At 38.5% G+C, this 20,236-nt stretch overlaps 1 protein-coding gene across 6 annotated transcripts in view; it reads right to left on the bottom strand.

Annotated features, from left to right (window-relative positions):
* Positions 1 to 12,467, bottom strand: part of RIN2 (Ras and Rab interactor 2) — a 214,610-nt gene extending 202,143 nt beyond the window's left edge. For 5 of the 6 annotated variants that reach the window (XM_031951051.1, XM_031951055.1, XM_023494867.2 and 2 more), the window contains exon 1: positions 5,124 to 5,286. The gene's annotated coding sequence lies outside the window, so the exon portion shown is untranslated. Of the gene's footprint in view, positions 1 to 5,123; positions 5,287 to 12,223 lie in introns of those variants that run through there. The other variant, XM_031951053.1, reaches the window with a different exon arrangement.
* Between the last annotated feature and the right edge of the window lie 7,769 nt (positions 12,468 to 20,236).

A 20,236-nucleotide genomic window follows, 5' to 3' on the forward strand; every position in this document is an offset into this window, starting at 1 on the left:
AACATAAAAAATAAAGTAGTTCATTTAGTTATTTAGCAAAAAATATGTTAGTTGTTGGATGACCAAGGAGGGATTCATTTTGTTCTAACACCAAGTCCAAACTACTGAGGAACTGGCCTGAAAAAGAGGCAACACTGTTTCAGAGGCAATCTGAGCAGGAGAAACTTTGCAAGTTATCCATTCCAAATTCTCACATTGCCTTTACAATATACCTAAGAAAGAGTTATCTGGTTCTACCTGAACACTTAATAAGAAATTTGCTTTAGAGCTGGAAGAAACACCAATCAAATCAAAAAACATTTATTAAGTGCTTATATTTCATGACAAGTACTATTTTAAGTACTGAGGATATAAAAGCAAGATACTCCATGGTCTCAAGGAACTCACAGTCTAATGAACCTCAGATGAGAGGTTAAAGATGAGAAAACGGAAGATTACATTAAATAACTTAGCCCAGGTCATATAAAACACTAAAAGTTCACCAAGGCACTTTACAGGTTTTTCCAAGTCTTTGGAAAATTTGACCTATATAGGAGAGCAGGCAGTGTGATATAATAGAAAGAGCAATAAACTGGCAACTCAGTGGACCCAGTATCATCACTAACAAGATGTGACTAGAGGTCTTTAACTTTTCTAGGCTTCCAGTGTTACTGAATAAGAACAACAGAATTTGTTAATAATTTGTTAATTAACAGTGTGTGTGTAGGCAAATACATTTAGTGTATAAATGCATATATGCAGACGGACACATATTCTACATGTATATAGATCTATAGGTATATACACAGACACATGTGTATAAGCATACACAAATATATACAATATACATGTGTGTATATATATGCACATATGTATATATACATTTATATCTTGAAAGGATAAATCCAACTTCCCTCATTCCCTCTCTCCCCAAAAAACAATCTAAATTCATTTTTTTTAAATACATGTTCAAACAGTTATTTTGCTGTACAAAAAGAATAGTGTACTATTAGCCTGTGAAGGAAATAAAAAATCAGGTGGACAAAAATATAGGGATTGGGAATTCTATGTAATGGTTCATAGTCATCTCCCAGAGTTCATCTAAATTCGTTCTAAGGAAATATGTACTTACACTGAAAGGATTTTAAAACTCTTTGACTATGGACATCTTTGGCAATCTTGTAAAAGCCATAGACCCCTTCTCAGAATGATGTTTTCCAATGCATAAAATAAAATATGTAGGATTACAAGGGAAACCAATTATCATGATATATAGTTATCATTTAAGAAAAACACATTTATGGACCTCAAGTTAAGAACTTCTGACTTAGAAAACATGAGAGGCTAGAGTTCTCCCTTTTCCTTAAATCCTCCACACAGCTTGAGGAAATGGGAGACAGGTACAGGGGCCAACACCTAGGTGAAAGCACCAGCTCAGAATGAGCAGGTTCAAGCAGGAAGTTTTATACCCTAAAAATGGGCTTAGCTTGGGACAGGTAATTAATGTCAGATGCACTAGTCCTAACCAGACCCAGATGTAGAAAGGAAATTGGAGGAGTTTCCTTATCAGCACCAGAACTTGGACGAGGGTTTTGAGTGGACTTGAGGCAGCAAGAAAAAGAATGGCTCACAGGCTACAACAGTTGACCAAGAGTCATATCCAACCAGGAGCTTCAATCATTAATTGCTTGACACAGGTTCAAAATGGCTCAAGTCGGTGAAAAGTGTCACTGCTAATAAGCTTTATGGGTATCAATATATTTCAAAAATCACAATTATCACAGATATCAAAACCAAACTGAATCAGTCTTTCCCTGAAGAGACAGATGGTACAAGTTTTCAAGTATCTTGAGGGAAACCAAACATCCTCAAAAGTTGTGAGGAGACAGAGGATCCCTAGCACAAGTGAGAAAGAACATTCAGGAATGATGAAATGTCATGTGAGAAATAGTAAGTAGGCCATTATGGCTAGACCATAAGGCCCATAAAGGAGGGCAATAGGCAGTAAGACTAGAAAAACAGGTTAGAGCCAGGAAGTGAAGCACTTTAAATAACAAAAAGAGGAGTCTGTATTTAAACCTCATAGCACTAGGTAGCCACTGGAGTTTATTGAACCAAAAGCTTTAAAGATCTTTTTGACAGCTGTGTGAAGGATTGATTGTCATGTGAAGAAACTTGATCTGACAATCAGGAGGTTATAGCAATAATCTAGGTTCTGTATCCAAAGTAGAATCTATAACCCCTAGGTCATGGCCTGATTCCCAGATGGTAAATTAAAGCACTCTTTCTTCAATGGCCAATAGTGGAGCTTGTAGCCCTCAATCATTATCTCCCAACACATTCCCCCCCCTCTGGCCATGAGTCCTCCAGGACAGCTAAAATGTAACTGTTATCTGAATGCCTATAATAATAGCTCTGTAGGAATCATTGGGAAAATCCCCAATTCCTGCCCCCAACAGTATATGAATACAGAATATTAGTAAATCATAAGAAATGGCAAAATGGATGACTTTAGAAAATTTTGGAAGTTATGAACTGATATAGAGTAAAGAGAATAGAACAAGAACAAGTTAAATGGTTATAAGCTATAAAGAAAAATAACTTTGAAAGGTTTCCTAATTCTGATCAAGCATGATTCCAGAAGACCTATAATGAAGCAAGTTGCATATTTATGCCAAAGAGGTAAGAAATTCTTCTTAGGAAGAAGGCATACAATTTTTTTTGAACACGGCCATTGTATGTATTTGTTTTGTTCGACTACTTATTTATCGGAAGGGCGAGTTCATTTTTTGTTTTTGTTTTTTTTTTGGGGGGGGGTGAAAAAAAAGTAGGAATTGTGCTGCCCCAAAAACTTAGAAAAGAAAAATGTGGGATAGTCTAACATTTTTTAAAGTGTATAAAAGAGAACAGAAAAAAATTCAGAAGGAAAAATAGACAATAAAAATTTTGAAAATGCTGAATTTGTTATATACTTTTTAAAAATGTAAGTTGGATGGAATAAAAAGTTACAGTTTTCTTCTTTTGGGATTTTGCTTTGTATATGGAAATGTTCTTTTTTTGTTGGGGGCTTGTTAAGTTTAGGATAATTTTTTTTTTTTTTTAGGAATTTCTTCTTCTCTCCTCCAATCTACTCTTGCTCCCCAGAATACCTTAAGATTACTGCATTCCCTTTTTGTAGTGTGGACTCTGTGCTCCAAGATGCAGTAAAAGTCCCACTTCCCTTCTGGTTTTGGATGAGAAAGAGTACCTAATGAACCTAAATATGAACCTAAAATATATATGTACCTAACAAGACAATAATTTATATTTAAATGTACATATGTTGGAGGAGAATGCTCAAAAAATTCACCAATAAGGGTATTCAGTAAAAAAGTTTGTAGATCAATGGCCCAATGTGATGAGAGTCTTGATGACAATGAGTGGAGAGAAGTGTACATATGTCAGATGTAGAGATATTTGGCATATATGAATGAAAGTAAGAAGTTGAGGATGATGCTGATGTTGAAAACCTCTGTGACTGTAAGGACACGAGTATCCTTAATGGCAAGGCAAGGGTAAAGAAAACCTTAAATTCAGAAGAAAAGTCATTTTTGGAGAAAAGATAATGTATTCTGTTTTGAATATGCTGAACTGAGATGTTTAAGGGACTTTTTGTCAAAGGCAGGGAATCTAATATTGAGAATTTCAATAGTTTTATACACGTTTTACCTGTGATGCCAGGCTAATTCTACTATCATTCCTCCAAATCATATCATATACATTACTTGTCTACTTGGTCTAAACAGTCCTGATCAGATACTGTGGACATAGGAAAAAAATTTAGCATTGTAAAGGAACTTAGAGATCATATAAACCTCCACTTTACTGATGAGGAAACCAAGACCCAGAGATATATAAACTAGAATATAACAGTACTTATCAGAACAACTCATGAACTGCCAAAGCACAACCATGAAATGTATGATTCAGTTTAGATGGTTAAAAACAATCACCATCAACCTAGAAGATTTTCTACTAGTTTTTCCAATATTTCCCAAATTCCTATATATTTAATGGCAATAAGCTTGAGAGGGTCATTGTAATTGTTAACATAACCTATCTTAGTTTAAAAAAGAAAAACTTCACATCAGAAGTACATTTGGAATGCCCAAACTTTTAAAAATTCCTCCATTCAGAGAATCCTCAAATCACACTATCCAGAGCAAGGGAGCTGATATCCTCCAGTCTGACTCTCGTTTTGAAGATGCAAAATAAAAAAACTGAGGTATTAGAACCTAATGCTGCAGAAATGTGATATGGTAAAGCTGGAATATAAGCCCCCAAAAGAGTTCTGCTGTATTGTGTGAACTGCCTCAGGAGAGGTAGTTCATTTTCTGTTTTTGTAGCATTCAGCATCCTAGGACTGGAGAGATGGAAATACTCTTTCCTCCAGGTAATAAGGGTGACTCTATCTATCCCAAGAGATGCATGATCTACACAGAAATAGAATTTCAAAAGTAGAAATGGGTATGAATCTTTACTAAATCTTTTGGAATTAGCATGAAACTCAAATCAAGATGTCAAGATGATATGTGAAATACCTGTTGGTGCAGTGAATAAATAAAAGGGATTATTTCACTGAACTGAATAGTGTTTCACGAACTAAACTGTCACAACTCATTCTTAATTATGAAGTAAATTTAACCTATCCATTTTAGTGAGGAAATTATAGCTTATCAGTTGTATAATTTCAAGGAAATGATGTCATAATATGAGATTTGGTTAAAAGGAGTGGCAATATTTAACCTGGGATTAAATATCTTTCTAAGAAGGTGACAACAATGGCAGATGTCTCCATGTATTTCCTCCAGCTATGAGGAAAAGAGATTAGACTCATTGTCCTTGCCCCACAGGGCAGTTTGCAAAGAATGTAAAGTGGCAAAATTTTCTTGTAAAGGGAAAATTTTTCTAACAATTAGAACTCTCCAAAAGTGGAATGGGCTGCCTCTGGAGGCCAGGGACTTCTTTTCATTAGAGGTCTTTAAGCAGAACCTGGATGACACTTGGGAATGTTTGGAGGAGATTCTTGGTTTAGTTTGGTCTAGACGATCTTTGAGGTTCCTTACAACTCTGAAATTCTTCAAGTTTGGACTTTGGATTCTTACCTCAAGAATATAAATAGCAGAAGACAGTCTGGAACAGCTATATGAAAGAATTTTTTCCTCTCCTTTGCTTTTTCCTGCTGTACCTGGAGAGTAATCAAAGGCATTACCAACAGAAGGCCAATAATAACTGAATGCTGGAAAGGATAGAAAAAAAGGATCTTTCATTCTTTAAAAGATTAACAACACCCTTCTCAGGATTTTTTAAAAATAAGAATTTTCTACAAAAATAGTTTTGCTTAGACTTAACCAGCTAGCATTATGAAATCTAAATATTCAATCAATAGCAGGGTTTTTTTTTTTAAAAAAAAATCTTTCTAAAAATTTACTTACCATAGAATACTTATGTGATTGACAAACCATTTGTTTTGTTTTTTACATAAGCTGATTTTGTATAAGTTCTGATTGTTCTGTTTTGTTCTGTTTTTTTTCTTCACCCATGCTTTCTTATATGCTTAGGTAATTAAGATCATGCATTTGTATTGTATTAGGATGGAGATATGAACTGTGCTCAAGGGGCCAGGATCTATATAATATACTAACCCACATAAGATTAATATTAGGATTTGGAACTGAGGAGACACATTAGAAATCTTATAATCCAACTCTTTCATTTTACACGTGACATTAAGTTCAGAGGAGTTAAGTGATTTTTTCTAGTCACACAGGCATCAGGGAAGCAAAGCTGAGCTCTGAATGCAACAGCTCAGACTCTTACTCCCAAATTCTTGCTCCTATATTTTGTAACATAATAAAAGCAAGCCCCAAGTGATCTAAACTGTACAGGAAGGATTTCCTGTCCACACTTAATCATTTATTCTAGCCCCTAGAATAGTACCATTGGTAGGAAAAAATACTGGGTGCTAGGGTCATCTCTGGGCAGCTGGGTAGCACAGTGGATAGTGTGCCAGACCCCCAAATCAGGAAGATGGTCAAATCTGATCTTGGACACTAGCTGTATTATCCTGAGCAAATCATTTAACCTTGTTTGCTTCAGTTTTCTTATCTACAAAATGACAAATCATTCTTGTATCTTTGCCAAGAGAACCCCAAATGGGATCATGAAGAATCAAACTGAAATGGCCAAATTAAAAAAAAAAAAATCTGCCACCAAATACTTTAGGCAAGTTTTTTCACTTTTCTGGGTTTCATTTTCCTTCCCAATAAAATGAAAGGGTTAGACCAAATCAATCCAGATTCCCAGAATGGAATTGCTAACAGTATAAAAGTCTATTTCAAAATGCTTTTTTAATAATGATATTCAAATTCTTAATGAAACGTAACATAAAATAAGACTGTTTTTCTTACTGCCATACACCTGTATAAATGAAACGTTTATTGGGAAAACACTTATGGGAGGGGTATTTTGCAACATGCACAGCAGCAATTTCTGTTACTTCTTTAAGGTTTACAAATAATTCATCTCTCCTCAGAGATACCAGTTCACGAAGGTAGATGGTATAAGTACTACTGTCCACATTTCACAGATGAACTCACTGAGACTTGGAAGGATTCAAAAGATTTGCCTGTCCAGAATCCTTCAGGTAATAAGGACTGAAGTCAAGATTTCCTAGCTCCCAGTACCGTGCTCTTTTCATTGCTTCCTCATAGTGAATGTCTGAGTGTAATCAAATGAACCATCATATGATAAGTAGATAAGCTGATAAGTCCATCTGGAATAGACTGTATACATGGACAATGAACTGGGTACAAAGTTGAATAAAAGAATGAGAATACAGGATTACCTGTGGGAAATTGCAAAGCTTCCCAAGCTTCCCATGAAATCAAAGGTCCATTCTTTTATTTATTTTTTAAAATGTCTTTTATTTTCAATTCATGGAACAAAACAAGCGCTTCCATAACAGCGTATTTTTTTTTTTAAAGAAGATGATTATACGTGAAAGTGCAAATCTACATTATACACTTTGCTATTTCCTCCAAATATACAACAAAGTTATTATGTAAATTTCTTTTTTTTTTCCTGTTCTTCCCCTCCCCACTATCCCTAGAGAAGGTTATCATTAGACACAAGTAGGTGTGTGCATATTGTGTATGTGTATCTGTATGTATATATATAAAATCATTCTATTCACACTATTTATCAATTCTTTCCTTGGATACAGAGTCTCTTTTCATATTCCTATATTTTTAATCTGTGTATTTATAATAGTCAAACTGACTTAATGCCTCAAAGTATTTATTAAAACAATACTGTGGTTATTGTATACAATGTTCTTTTGGTTCTGTCACTTTGCTCTTCAACATTTTGTGCAAATCTTTCCATAACTTTCTAAATCATTGAGCTTCTCATTAAAAGTCCATCTTTTTAATATCCACTGTGCTGTAAAAGAATAACATGGAATACAACTACCTTCAAGGAATTGAAAATGGGTTTCCATAGGAAAACAACAGAGAGGTGAGAGCCAAAGGATTGCAATCTGCTACATTTAATCAAAGAAAAATTCTGATGAACAGACACATAGAATGTAATCAAAGAATTGCATGATAGGTTGGATGGAAAGATGAAAGATAGACAGCCAGAATATTCTACTTCTATTCTGGTAATGCCAGGAGAAATTAAGGAAAGATTTCTTTATGTTAGGTAGATCATCCTGTCTGTGATGAATTTATGGGAGTGGATTGACCAGAGTCACTCCAGAAGGGGAATAAGATGCAATCTGCATCTTTGGAGGGAACTCCTAAAACAATAAAATCACAGATCCATTTATGTATCTGATCTCTCTCCTATATACATTTTGTATGTGTGTATACAATACATACACTTATTAAATCAGTATTATGCTTTACCTACATGTTTTATTATGTCTTCTTAATTAGAGATAAAGAGAGAAATTCAGAGAGACAGAGAGAGAGAAGTAAAGGAGTAGAGTTAGAAAGATATGGATTCAAATTTGACTCTGATATTAACTGGCTATGTCATCCTAGGCACAGTTGTTTAACCCTTCAGTTCTTTAGGCAACACAAAGGAAGGTGAAGGGAATAAGCATTTATATAGTTCTTAGAATGTATCTCAGTATGTTGTCTATAAAACAGGCTGGAGAAGGAAATAGCAAACTGTTCCAATATCTTTGCCAAGAAAACCCCAACAAATGGGATCACAGAGTCAGATAGGACTGAAATGTCTGAATAACAACTACGTGCCAGATACTGTGCTAAACAGTTTTCAAATATCTCAATTGATCCTTACAACAACCCTGGAAAGTGGCTGCTTTATTATTATTATCCCCATTTTATAGTTGAGGAACCTGAAGTAGATGGAGATTAAGTAACTTGCTCAGAGTCACAGAGCTAGTAAGTATCTGGAGCTGGATTTGCACTCAAGTCTTCCTGAGGCCATGACCCTCTGCTACTAGTTGTCTCAGTATATTTGGTGGAGCAAGCTTCTGGTACTTATCAAATCATAGACCCTTCATATGATATAACATACTACTATATCATGAACTCTTCAAAGAGAGGGCTAACATATTTGTCAAAAATAACAGTCTCCAAAGACTGCAAATGAATACCACTCACAGAACAGCTTATCACACATCATTCCTTCATTCTATGTTCCGGTCAAACTGGTCAACTTCCTATACCCCATCAAAATCGACTCTGGGGCAACAGGTCCCATCTCCTTGACTTTGTATTGGCCTGTTCCTCAGACACTTCCTAGATGTGTCACTTAACCCTGTTTTCCTTGGTCCTCGATTTGTAAAATGAGCTGGAGAAGGAAATAACAAACCTCTCCAGTATCTTTGTCAAGAAACCTCTCCCCTTTCCCACACCATTCCCCCCAAGACTGAACAATAATAAGTAGTTATGCAAAGATTATGGTCCTTCCTCACTTCCTTGACATGAAATCCCTGGGTTCCTTTAAGGCTTAGCTCAGGGACCATCTCCTACAGGAAACTTATCCCCATCTCCTAATTGCTAGTACCTTCCCCAAAAGTTAGTTTTTAACTACTTTGCATATTTTTTGGTATTTAATTTTCTGTATACATATTTGCATATTCTGTATATATATTATATACACATGCCTTCTTACAGGCAAAGATCAAATTTTTTTTGGTCTTAAAGTGTGGTGCCACAGTTCTCTTTTAAACTGCCTCAGTTTCCCTAAATTGGTTCTGCCTCAGCTTCTCTAAATTGTTCTGCCTCAGTTTCCCTAATTGTTCTGCCTTAATCCCCTTAGTTGCAAACTCACCCCCTGACTGGTATAATTGGTATAACTCAGAGGTTATATTGTCAATGTGTAAACTCAAAAAGGGGGAGTCCAGACTTCAGTCTCTAGCCAGACACTTTCTTAATTCCCAATTTGTCAGAATTTATGGTCCTACCTCCCCAACTGGTCAGAACCAAATTGATGGTTCTTGCCTGGAGAGGTTGGACTCCAACCCCCCTGCCTTTGTTTAGCTACTGTATATAAAAATGTCATTGAGAACTCGAATTGGCTGCTGGATGCTGGATTCTTGGAGACGATAGTCTCATTCAGCCCTGGGACCAAACCATGGATCCATTTGGTCCCAGTAAATTTCTCCCTTTCAAATAAAATATTAAAAACTCTCTAATCTCTATCTTGCCTCAGTTTCTTCGGCATTACAAAAGTACTTACACACAAGTATTTAATGTTTGCCAAATCAAATCAAACATGAACCAAAAGTGAACCAAAATAAATTATGTCCTCAAAATCACATAGGCTGGCTATACAGATGCAATGGTGAGCAACAATCAATGGAGACTCGTGTGCTGCACTTTTTTCCTCTTATTGTTAAAAGTAATCAAGGAAAACCCTTAGCACATTGGGTAGATGCTCTTGTAACCAACAAGGAAAGGTATGAACAAGCATTGCAAAGAATGAGCACTCTACAGGGAATAGTCACATCATGAGAAGATAAATTCATTTTGTATATTTGAGTATACAGGAAATGCAATAGAAAAGAAGATGAGTCAATCCCAGTTCCACCAAATTTGAAAAAGACAAAGGAAATTTTCCAACATCCCGAGCAGTGTCTCTATACAGGACATACAGAACACAACCAAATTATACAGGAAAAGAGAACATGGACAGATTGTAATCTACACTGTTGGAGGGAATATTCCTATAGATGAAGAAGATTCATTGAAGCATTGAATTATATCTCCTCCTTATAGCACAATGGAAGGGCTTGGACATCCCTGTATTAATTCAGATTTCTGTGTATGTGATTGGGTTGCCAAATTTTCATCCCAACTTAAATTTTACTTTGAATATATTTTACATAAGTCGATGGTATTTCCCCAGAAACAGTGTAAGCTCTTTAAGAAAAGGACTTACAATTTTGTCTTTTATCCCCAATATCAGCCCAGGAGCCAGAATATAATAGGTGTTTAATAAATACTTCATTAGGTAAGCCGGTATTCCTCAAACTGTGCTGCAAGGAACTCTGAAGGAAGCTTGAGAACCAATGATGTAGGCAATATAGTTAATGGTCAAAATAACCAGCACCTGTTTCTCAGTTCTCCACCAAAAAAAAAAAAGGGGGGCGGGGGATAATAGCGGCACTACAAGGGATTTCATACTGTTGAATATGGATAAAGTACTGTCAAACTGCAGACTGTTTCATGAACATTTTAAAGGAAAAATTATTAAAATTGTTAATAAATTAATCATTAGTTAAAATTATTAATAAAGTTAATGATTTTTCCTAATACAGGAGAAACAATGAGCAGACTGCAATTCTGTGAGCAACTGAACGTGGCAAATTGTAATGAGTTTTTCAAGTGGCCTCTTCAGCTAATTTTTAAAACTCTCAAACACCAACGTGGGATCTGCTTCTGTGGAACCGTCACGGTCCGTAACTGACGCCCTAGCCTTTTAGGACTCTGTTTATACCTCCCTCCCCGCCACTCCCAGGGTGATTAGGGGTCATAGCCTCTGCATTTCACTTGAAACCCGGCCCCAAAATTAAGCCATAGCTGGCGGTCAGAAAAATGCTAATTCCTGAAAGCTGCGATTAAATTAAAAAAAAAAAAAAAAAAAAAAGAAAAAGAAAAGAAAAGAAAAGTGGACACCAAGCTAAGAAGAGGGAGTCGGTTCCTGAGCCAAATCCACAAGGTTGGAAGTGGCCTAGGTATCGGGAACAACAAAGTCCTCTCTAGAATCCAGTACCCCCATAATCATCAACCTGACAGGGAAAGAAACTGAACCCAAACGTTGTCCGACGGACCGACCTGCGGGCATTCCCGGGATCCCCCCATGGGCAGAACTTCCAGCCAGCCTTCACCTAGCAACAAACCCAGAGGCTTCGGCCTCTGATGCACAACTAAGTGTTCACACGCGTGCAACGTATTTCCCGAGACTGGGATATTCACTCAGATCACTATGCCAACCAGCAATTATTGTGCGCTTAATATATGCGGGGAGCTACGCGAAGTACTGGAGAAAAGCAAAAACACAATAAATCCTTACTCTCGAGGAGCTTCTATCTTAACGTGGGAGAAAACATTCACGTAATTACAATGACACAAGTTGCATACAAAGTAGCCAAGGTAGTATCAGAGGGAATGCACCAGCAGACACAAAGAAGTGCCTCTGAAACGCCGCCCCGGAGCTCCGGCTCTCTCCGCCTGTCTCACTAAAGGTGTTCGTTCTCTCCACCCCCGCGTGCCTGCGCACACCGGGGCACTCTCACGCTCGGCGAAGGCATCCCAAGCTCCCAGGATCTCAGGACACAGTGATGGGAACGATACCTCTCACTCTCTTTCCGGGGATGCAAAGGGTCAGACTTCTCCCCTACCCCACTGCCCCGAACCAAGCTCCGCTTCTCGTCACCCCCCAGCATATCCCCCCAAAGTCCTCCTTTGTATCCCCAGGGAAAATGACCCAGAGCTCTGGTTTTCTCATTCCTCCCGTCACCACCCCCTCCCCGGTCTCCGGCCGAGAGAAGGAAAACGACAGAAAAGGCTAAGGGAGAAAAGAAAACGAGCCCGAGCCGGGAGTTGAGTCCGGCCCCTTTAAAGAGGCAGCTACCCGGCTCGCGAGCAGCCCACCGACAACCCCCTCCCTGCGCCAAAGCCCAGGGGAGCAGGAGGTGGGGTCTCGCGCTACTGCTGCCCCTTACCTCGTACTGCTATCTTCGCCGCAGGTCGCGAGGTCTGGGTAAAAGGGTGTCTGGGACGAGAAGGAGACACCCGGGCAGCACCAGGACTGAACTTCCTAGCTGAGAAAGAGGAGGAGGTGGAGGAGGAGGAGGAGGAGGGGGAGGGCCCAGGCTTTGTGTCTGTCTCCAGCTCTCCCTTTACAAGTGCACTGGCGTCCCACAGGAGCCGAGGCTCCGAGCCCCAACTGGGGATTGGGGGCGGGGGTGATGGTAAGAGGTAGTGGGGAAAGCGCCTGCGCGACGCTAGGCTTTCCCCCCCCCCTCCACACACCCCCATCTGCTACTCCGCCCCCCTTCTCCTCCTAACAGTCCCCACTCGCCCCTTCCCTGGCGAAGTGGAAAGCCGCAGGGAGGAGGAACTGGGATCAGAAAGTTTATCTAATACCAGAGTCAACTTGACTTCAAAATTCACATCACGCATTGGCGCCGCCGCTTCTCCCAGAGGGTGGGCTAGACAAGCCTTGCAATTTAGTTAGACAAACATTTATTAATGTGTGCAAGGGCCTGCGCTAGCCTTTCCTCGGACAGCCCCCACCCCCACTCCCATCTTATCACTTAAAAAATTAAACACAAATATGCACATCCTTCTGGCAAACAACCTTGAGAGTTTTCTGGAACTTGAAGGGAAGGTAAAGAAAGGGCAAGTTATTCTTGGAACTGCCTTAGATCCTAGTATAGTTCTTGTCAATGTCCTGCCTTTGTTCTGGGTTCTTTTTTTTTTAAGATGCTGCATCCTCTAGGGATAGGGACAGGGTTACATTTCTCGGATTGTTGTTTTGCTTCGTCATGATAAGTGATAGATGCTTTTACCCTTGGTCTGTTTCTCTAGCAAACCTCAGCGGTTCCAGACACGAGATTCTCTGGGAAAAAAAAAAAAAGGCAAAGAAAACTTTAACCTGGTTTCCTGGGTTGTACAAGAAACTCTTGAAAACTCTATTTGATGGATCGTGGAAATAAAAGGAAGCAATAAGGGACCGGAGTAGAACTTATCTGGAAATAATAAACACCTTTTGGAATCCAGGATTATTTACGGAGAGTTAGCTCTGTTTTCTTGCCCGAGAGTGGACAGACCTTTTGGGAATGGGAAACATTATTCTATTCTAGTTAGATACTGTAGGATTGAGTATCTCCAAAGGTGTGTGTGTGAAGATATTTTTTCATTCTGAACGATATACATTCTGAAGCTTACAGCCTGGAAGCCCACACTAAAGCAGAAAGAAAAATGAAAAAAAAAATTTTTTTTCCCCTCTTACAAGTTTTTTCCCAAATTCCAACTTTCTAATAATAATAATAGAAGAAGGCTTAGAAGATGAAGATTTCATTGTAGTTTTCTTCGTATATGTTTCCTACACTTGTAAAACCAGCAGGTGACTCTACTGTGTATAACTTGTTCTGCAGCAAAGACTATACTTCCGGTTCCCCCAACTCCTGCCGCTACCCCACCCCCATCCCCGTTCCACCCCACCCCCACACTCCTTTAGGAAAGAAGAAATTGGGCTGTTGGAAGATACTTGCTCAGAAGTGAAAGTTGATACCATCTTACTCTTCCCTCCCTATTTTGAGCAAAGCAAATGCTTAATAGTTAGGAGAAAGTTCATCTGAAATAAAAGCTTGGATACATATTCTCCTTCTATGGTTTCTTCCTAATCTTTCCTCCCCTTCAATCTCCCTTCCTTGCCTCAACTCAGTTTAATAACAAATTCCAGTATGTCTCATCGTCAGATCCACTTTAAATTATGGGGGTCTAGTTTAGCCCCAGAATCCTAGGATCATAGATTTGGGGTTAGAAGAGATTTTAGATATGATCCAAACCAATCCTCTCCTTTTAAAGAAGAGAAAACTAAAATTAAGAGACATTACCTGAGTCCCACAGTATTTGAACCCAGCTCCTCTGAATTTTACACTATTTCACACTGCTTAGATGTGGATTTAGACACAAGATGACCATCCAGTTAAATTCAACAGATAGTGGCTAAGCATATATGCGCAAAACATTGTAGTTAGGGCCAACGCATAGGTGACCAGGCCAGCTGGACATACAACAAAGGCCCACACTTCTCCTCCCAAACAAAACAAAGCAAAACAAAAATCCAAAAGGGCAAAAAATGTCCTCAAGAAGCTTACATCCTTATGGCTTGGAGGAGAGAGGAGAGAGTTGCAGTCTGTCTTTCTTCCTCCCTCCCTCCCTCCTTCCTTTCCTTCCTTCCTTCCTTCCTTTCCTTCCTTCCTTCCTTCCTTCCTTCCTTCCTTCCGTCTATCTATTTGTAATTCATTTCACCTAACACAAGAGGGCCTCTGAGGTACCCATCAAATTCCCTGTGTCTCCCAGTTTAGCCAATTGTAACTAATTCCAGTGGTCCTATTTTTTATGAGTAGTTGGGGATGCTTAATCTAGGTTAGGGATGTGTGTGTGTCTAAAATATCTTCTAGTCAAATCTCATCCCTGATAGCCTCCTTTGCAATATCCCACTGGCTTCTTCCCATTCATTCCTTACTTGCCTCTTTCATTTAAGGTCACATGCAAGGACATATAGTATAAAAGCTTGAATCACCACCACCACCATCATCATCATCACTAGCATTTATGTCACTTTCAGGTTTGCACTTTATATATATTTGAACCTCATTTTTGCACTGTATGTAAGTCCCGAGTTTTCAGATGGGGAAACTGAGGCACTATGTGTTATTGTTGCTCAGTTGTGTCATACTCTGTGAGTGCGTTTAGGATTTTCTTGGCAAAATTACTAGAATAGTTCATTGGTTTCTTCTCCAGCCATTTTACAGATGAAGGAACTTAGACAAATAAGATTGTTAAGATATGGGGGGGACACCCTGTTTTCCAAGAGCTAAGGCAGCAAGCAAGCTGTACCCTGAACTTGGCGTGACAATAATCCTTTGCACTCACCCTTTGGAAGATCTCACCCTCTGGCAAAACCGCATAATTATAGTATTGCTTTGACCAGCACCAGGTGTTCTCCAAGCTCTGACAAGCACCGGTCCAGACAAGTGCTCATGTTCTGGTCACGAAGCCCTGCTATGAATCAAACTTGTCACATTGTTACTGTTATCCCTCATTATCAAGGCTATAACTCACTCCGCAGCCAGTAGTGTAAGTATTGAGATTTGGTCAGAGTAAAATGGGTCTCCCCACATGATCCCTGGAACGTGTGTTTAATTTGCTTGCACTTTTCCCCCCTCACTTCTGTTTGATTCCTGACTCGATTCCCACTGCCCACCCACAGTTTAGAGGCTGGATCAATCGAGTCGATAGGGTTAAGTGACTTGCACAGGATCACACAGCTAGTAAGTGTCCGAGGTTGGATTTAAACTCAGGAAAATGAGTCTTCCTAACTCTAGGTTCAGCTTTTTATCTATTGGGCAACTTAGTTGCCCCTAAGACACTGAAGAGCAAATGCCAGAAGGATAATTCATCTCCTCCTGTCTTTAAGTCTAGGATTCTATCCACTACACCACTTAGATAATCATGAACTCCAGTGTTGTTTACTCAATCTTTTCTCATGAAATCTCATTTTTAATTCCTTATCCAGGATTTTTCCTGGGCCTTACTTAATGCTTGCCTTGCAAACTGCTCCCTTTCTCCATTGCATATATAAATAAGTATACAGAGAGAAAGGGTGGGGGGAGAAGAGGACACATTAAAAACTGGGGGATCAAATTCATTTCTTCATTAAATATTTTCAGATAAATCTTCATACAATAAATATTTTAACTATCATTTGGAGAATTATTATTCCCATAGAAATGGACTTGAGGGAACTGGATAAAGTAAAACATTGAGATATTTGAAATTATTAATCTTGAAAATTGTTTGCCTTACTTCATATTTTGCCTGTATGACCTCTGAACTGTTTCCCTGGTGATAAGAATGGCCAAGCAGATCAGAAGTTGAGAGCCTCCCATGACACTTCTAACAGCTGGTTACCAACTTGGCCAAGAAAGTGTCATTTCTAAAGAAATAGTTTTCCCTTTAAAGCATGCAAGGGAATTTTAGACAAATTCCAGAGAACTGATATCTCAACAATATATTTTTTCCCTTTCTATAAGATAGGAAAGTAGGGGTAAATGTATTCATATTAGGACTCAGAATAAGGAGAATGGTGCGCCATAGTGAGAATTGTATTCTAATTGTTGTTCTATAAGAAATGATAGCAAGATGATTTCAGAAAGGCCTGGGGAGACTTACATGAACTGTTACTAAGTGAAATGAGTAGAGGACATTGTACACAGCAATGACGATTATACAATGATCAAATCTGATGGATATGTTTCTTTTCAGTAGCAAGATGATTCAGGCCAGCTCCAATGGGCTTGTGATGGAAAGAGCCATCTCTACCCAGAGAGAAGACCATCGGGACTGATTGTGGATCATAACATAGTTTCACTTTTTTTGTTCTTGTTTGATTGCATTTTGTTTTCTTTCTCATTTTTTCTCTTTTTTTGATCTGATTTTTCTTGTGCAGCCTGATATTTGTGGAAATATATATGGAAGAATTGCACATATTTAAAATATTGGATTACTTGCCTTCTAGGGGAAAGGATGGGGGAAGTGAAGGAAAAATTGAAACTCAAGGTTTTGTAAGGGTAAAAGTTGACAACTATATATGCATATGTTTTGAAAATAAAAAGCTTGGAGGATTCTAGGAAGATAGTGGAGAAAGTTGCTAAATTTCAAGCTCTCCCAGTTTCCTTCACAAATAGAAAAAATTTGTGCCTCAGGGTGAACATAAAAGACTTGGGATAGAATGGAAGTTCTCCTGATACAACCCGAGAAGATCTGAAGAAAGACCAGAAAAGAATGAAATAAAGAGCAAATACCTCCGGGGTAGCTCCACAGAAACACCAAGTGGGGAGCCCCAGGGTGACCTGGGTGTGGCTGGAGCCTCAGCAGGAATCACTGAAACTTTTACCTCCCAGACTGTTGGGTTTGGATCTGAGTGAACCTCCTTTGATTAAGAATGCCAGGCCCAGCTGTGCTACTAGACATGGCACTGGGAGAGAAGGAACCAGTGAGTGCAGAGGCAATGGGGCAATGCTGCTGCTGTCTGGGGGCCCTTGTTGGAGGGTGAAGCTTTTGTTTTGGGGTTCCTGGTAAGAGAAGAAAACTGAATTAAAACCAGAGATATCATCACCCCCCACCCCAGGATTAGAGGTGCTTATACTTATACCTCTTATTTAAAAAAAAAAAAAAAAAAAAAAAAAAAGAGCTGCAAAGAAAGAATCCCACCATAGAAACATACTATGGGAACAGGGAAGACCAAGATTCATCTTCAGAGGACACTGAAATAAAAAAAGCTTCCACCCCAAAGAGTAACATGAAATGGCTCCCTGCCCAGAGAGAATTTATTGAAGAATTTAAAAAAGAATTTAGGAGTCAAATTAGAGACATTGAGGGAAAACTAAAAAAAAAAAAAAAAAAACAAGAAAACTATGAAAACCAACTAGAAAAGGAGAGTCTCAAAGATGAAAATAACTCTTTGAAAATTATAATTGGGCAAAGGGAAGCCAATGAAGCTATGAGAGACCAAGAAATAACAAAATAGATTATAAAGAATGAAAAATAGGACAGTGTGTGAAACATCTGAAAAATGACAGATTTGGAGAACAGATCAAGAAGAGAAAACATAAGAATAATTGGACTTCCTGAAAGAGGTGACCAAAAAAAGGTCCTTGATGCAACAATGCAAAAAATAAGCCTGGAAAATTGTTTTGGAGTGATAGAACATGAGGGAAAAGTGGCAGAAAAAAATCCATCCATCACAACCTCAAAGGGAGCCTTTATGGAAAACACATAGGAACATTATTGCCAAATTTCAAAAACCCCAGGTCAAAGACTACATTTTGTAAGAAACAAGAAAAAAAAAATTCAAATACTCTGGAGCTACAGTTAGAATTGTACAGGACTTATCAGCCACAATAAAAGACTGCAACCCTAGAATCCTAGAATCATATCTATTAATAATCAAAAGAATTAGGCCTATGGCCAAATATATCATATCCAGCAAAATTATTTATGATATTGAATGAAAAAAAAAGGATATTCAATGAACTTTCAGGACTTTCTATCAACCACCTTGTGGAAAGAAAGAAGGTCCTCTTTTTTATTTGATTATTTCTTCTCAGTCTCATTTGGTCCTTCATCTTCTAGTCCAGTCCCCATAATCCTGGCTGTTCCCTAAGGCTCTGTCTTTCCTCTTTTGTATCTCTCTCTTTCTGCTCTTATCAGCTCCTGTCATAGATCTCCTAAATGCAGATTCATATCCTTCAATCATCCAGCCCCTCTACTTCCTGGTCAACATATCTTTCTTTAGAGCTCCAGTTCTGCATTACCAAAGTGGAGTGCATTGTAGGAAAAGCACTGACTTTGAAGGCAGAGGACTTCAAATTCTGTATCTAATATGGACTACCCATTCATCTTGGGCACATCATTTAATTTCTCTGGGCCTCAAGTTTCCTCATTTTTTAAATGAGGGAGTTGGACTAGATGACCTCTAAGGTCCTTCTGATTCCTGTAACTGGATGCTCCATATGTACAGCAAACCTAGCATTTCCAAAGCCAAACTCATTAATCCCCATCCTAAACCCACCACTCCTCCAAACTTCCATAATTTTGTTGAGGTCACCACCGAGCAATACTAATATACTCTCCTCACATTCTAGATCCCAAGTCTTAATTCCTCTTCCATAGAAACTCCTCCCCCCCATCTTCTTTCCCTTCTTTTGCACTCATATATCTATTACCCTTAGGTTGTGTCCTGATCATCTCATGTCTAAACAGTGGCTTCTCAATTGCTCTCTCAAAATCTAGTAGTCTCTTTTCCCCTCAATTCATCCTTGACAGTTGCCAGACTTATATTGCTAAATATACCTGTCTGACCATATCTCTTTCCTTCTTAAAAACTTTCAGTAAATCCCTAATGCCTCCTGGTTAAAATGCAAACTCCTCCACTGGGTGCTTAAAGTACTTCACAATCAAGCTCCAGCTTCTTTCCGTACTAATTTCACAGAACTCCCATGCTAGTTCTAACCAAACTCTCCTGGCTTCAGTTTCTATTTCTGCTTTCTCTATTATCATCATTTTGTCCCTTTTTTCTTCAGAGATCCACTGGGAGAAATATTGTTTTATGAAGAAAATAAATATGAACTAGCTTTGTTAACTGTAGAATGACCTACAAGTACCCCATTTCATTCTAGTATTGAACTTTGCCCACAGCTGTAAAGTTAGTTAAGTAATAGAGTAAGAAATTGAACCATTTTTCTTGAAAACTTTTTCTACTATGCCATGTTGCAAGATCAGAGATTTATTTGTACTATACTGTGGGCAAGTAACTATTTTAAAATTCAATTTCAAGGGTGGAGTCAAGATGGTGGAATGACAGAGTCTGATTCTTTTTGTACAGCAAAATAATGTTTTGGTCATGTATACTTATTGTGTATCTAAGTTATATTTTAATATATTTAACATCTACTGGTCATCCTGCCATCTAGGGGAGGGGGTGGGGGGGGGTAAGAGGTGAAAAATTGGAACAAGAGGTTTGGCAATTGTTAATGCTGTAAAGTTACCCATGTATAAATCCTGTAAATAAAAGGCTATTAAATTTAAAAAAAAAAAAGATGGTGGAATGAGAAGTTAGCAACTTTGCCTCAGCTTCCCCAAAACATCTTTTATAATAACCTTGAAAATTTGCCAAACTTAATTCTAAATAAGAAATCCAAGAAAAAATCACAGTAAATATTTTTTTTTTTCCAACCTGGGGCAGCTTAGGAAGATAGACAGAAAGAGATGGTAGCTGACCTCCACAATATAACAGCAGGAGCATCACCAGGCTCTGATGATGGTGAGCAGCCAGCAACCAAGAATGATAAGGAAACTGAGGACCTGGAAAGGGATCCCAAGGAATCTCTGTACGTTTTTTTTTTCTTGAGGCAAAAGTTAAGTGACTTGCCCAGCGTCAC

This window comes from Sarcophilus harrisii, chromosome 2 (assembly GCF_902635505.1).
Source record: "Sarcophilus harrisii chromosome 2, mSarHar1.11, whole genome shotgun sequence".
In the NCBI taxonomy this organism is placed as follows: domain Eukaryota; kingdom Metazoa; phylum Chordata; class Mammalia; order Dasyuromorphia; family Dasyuridae; genus Sarcophilus; species Sarcophilus harrisii.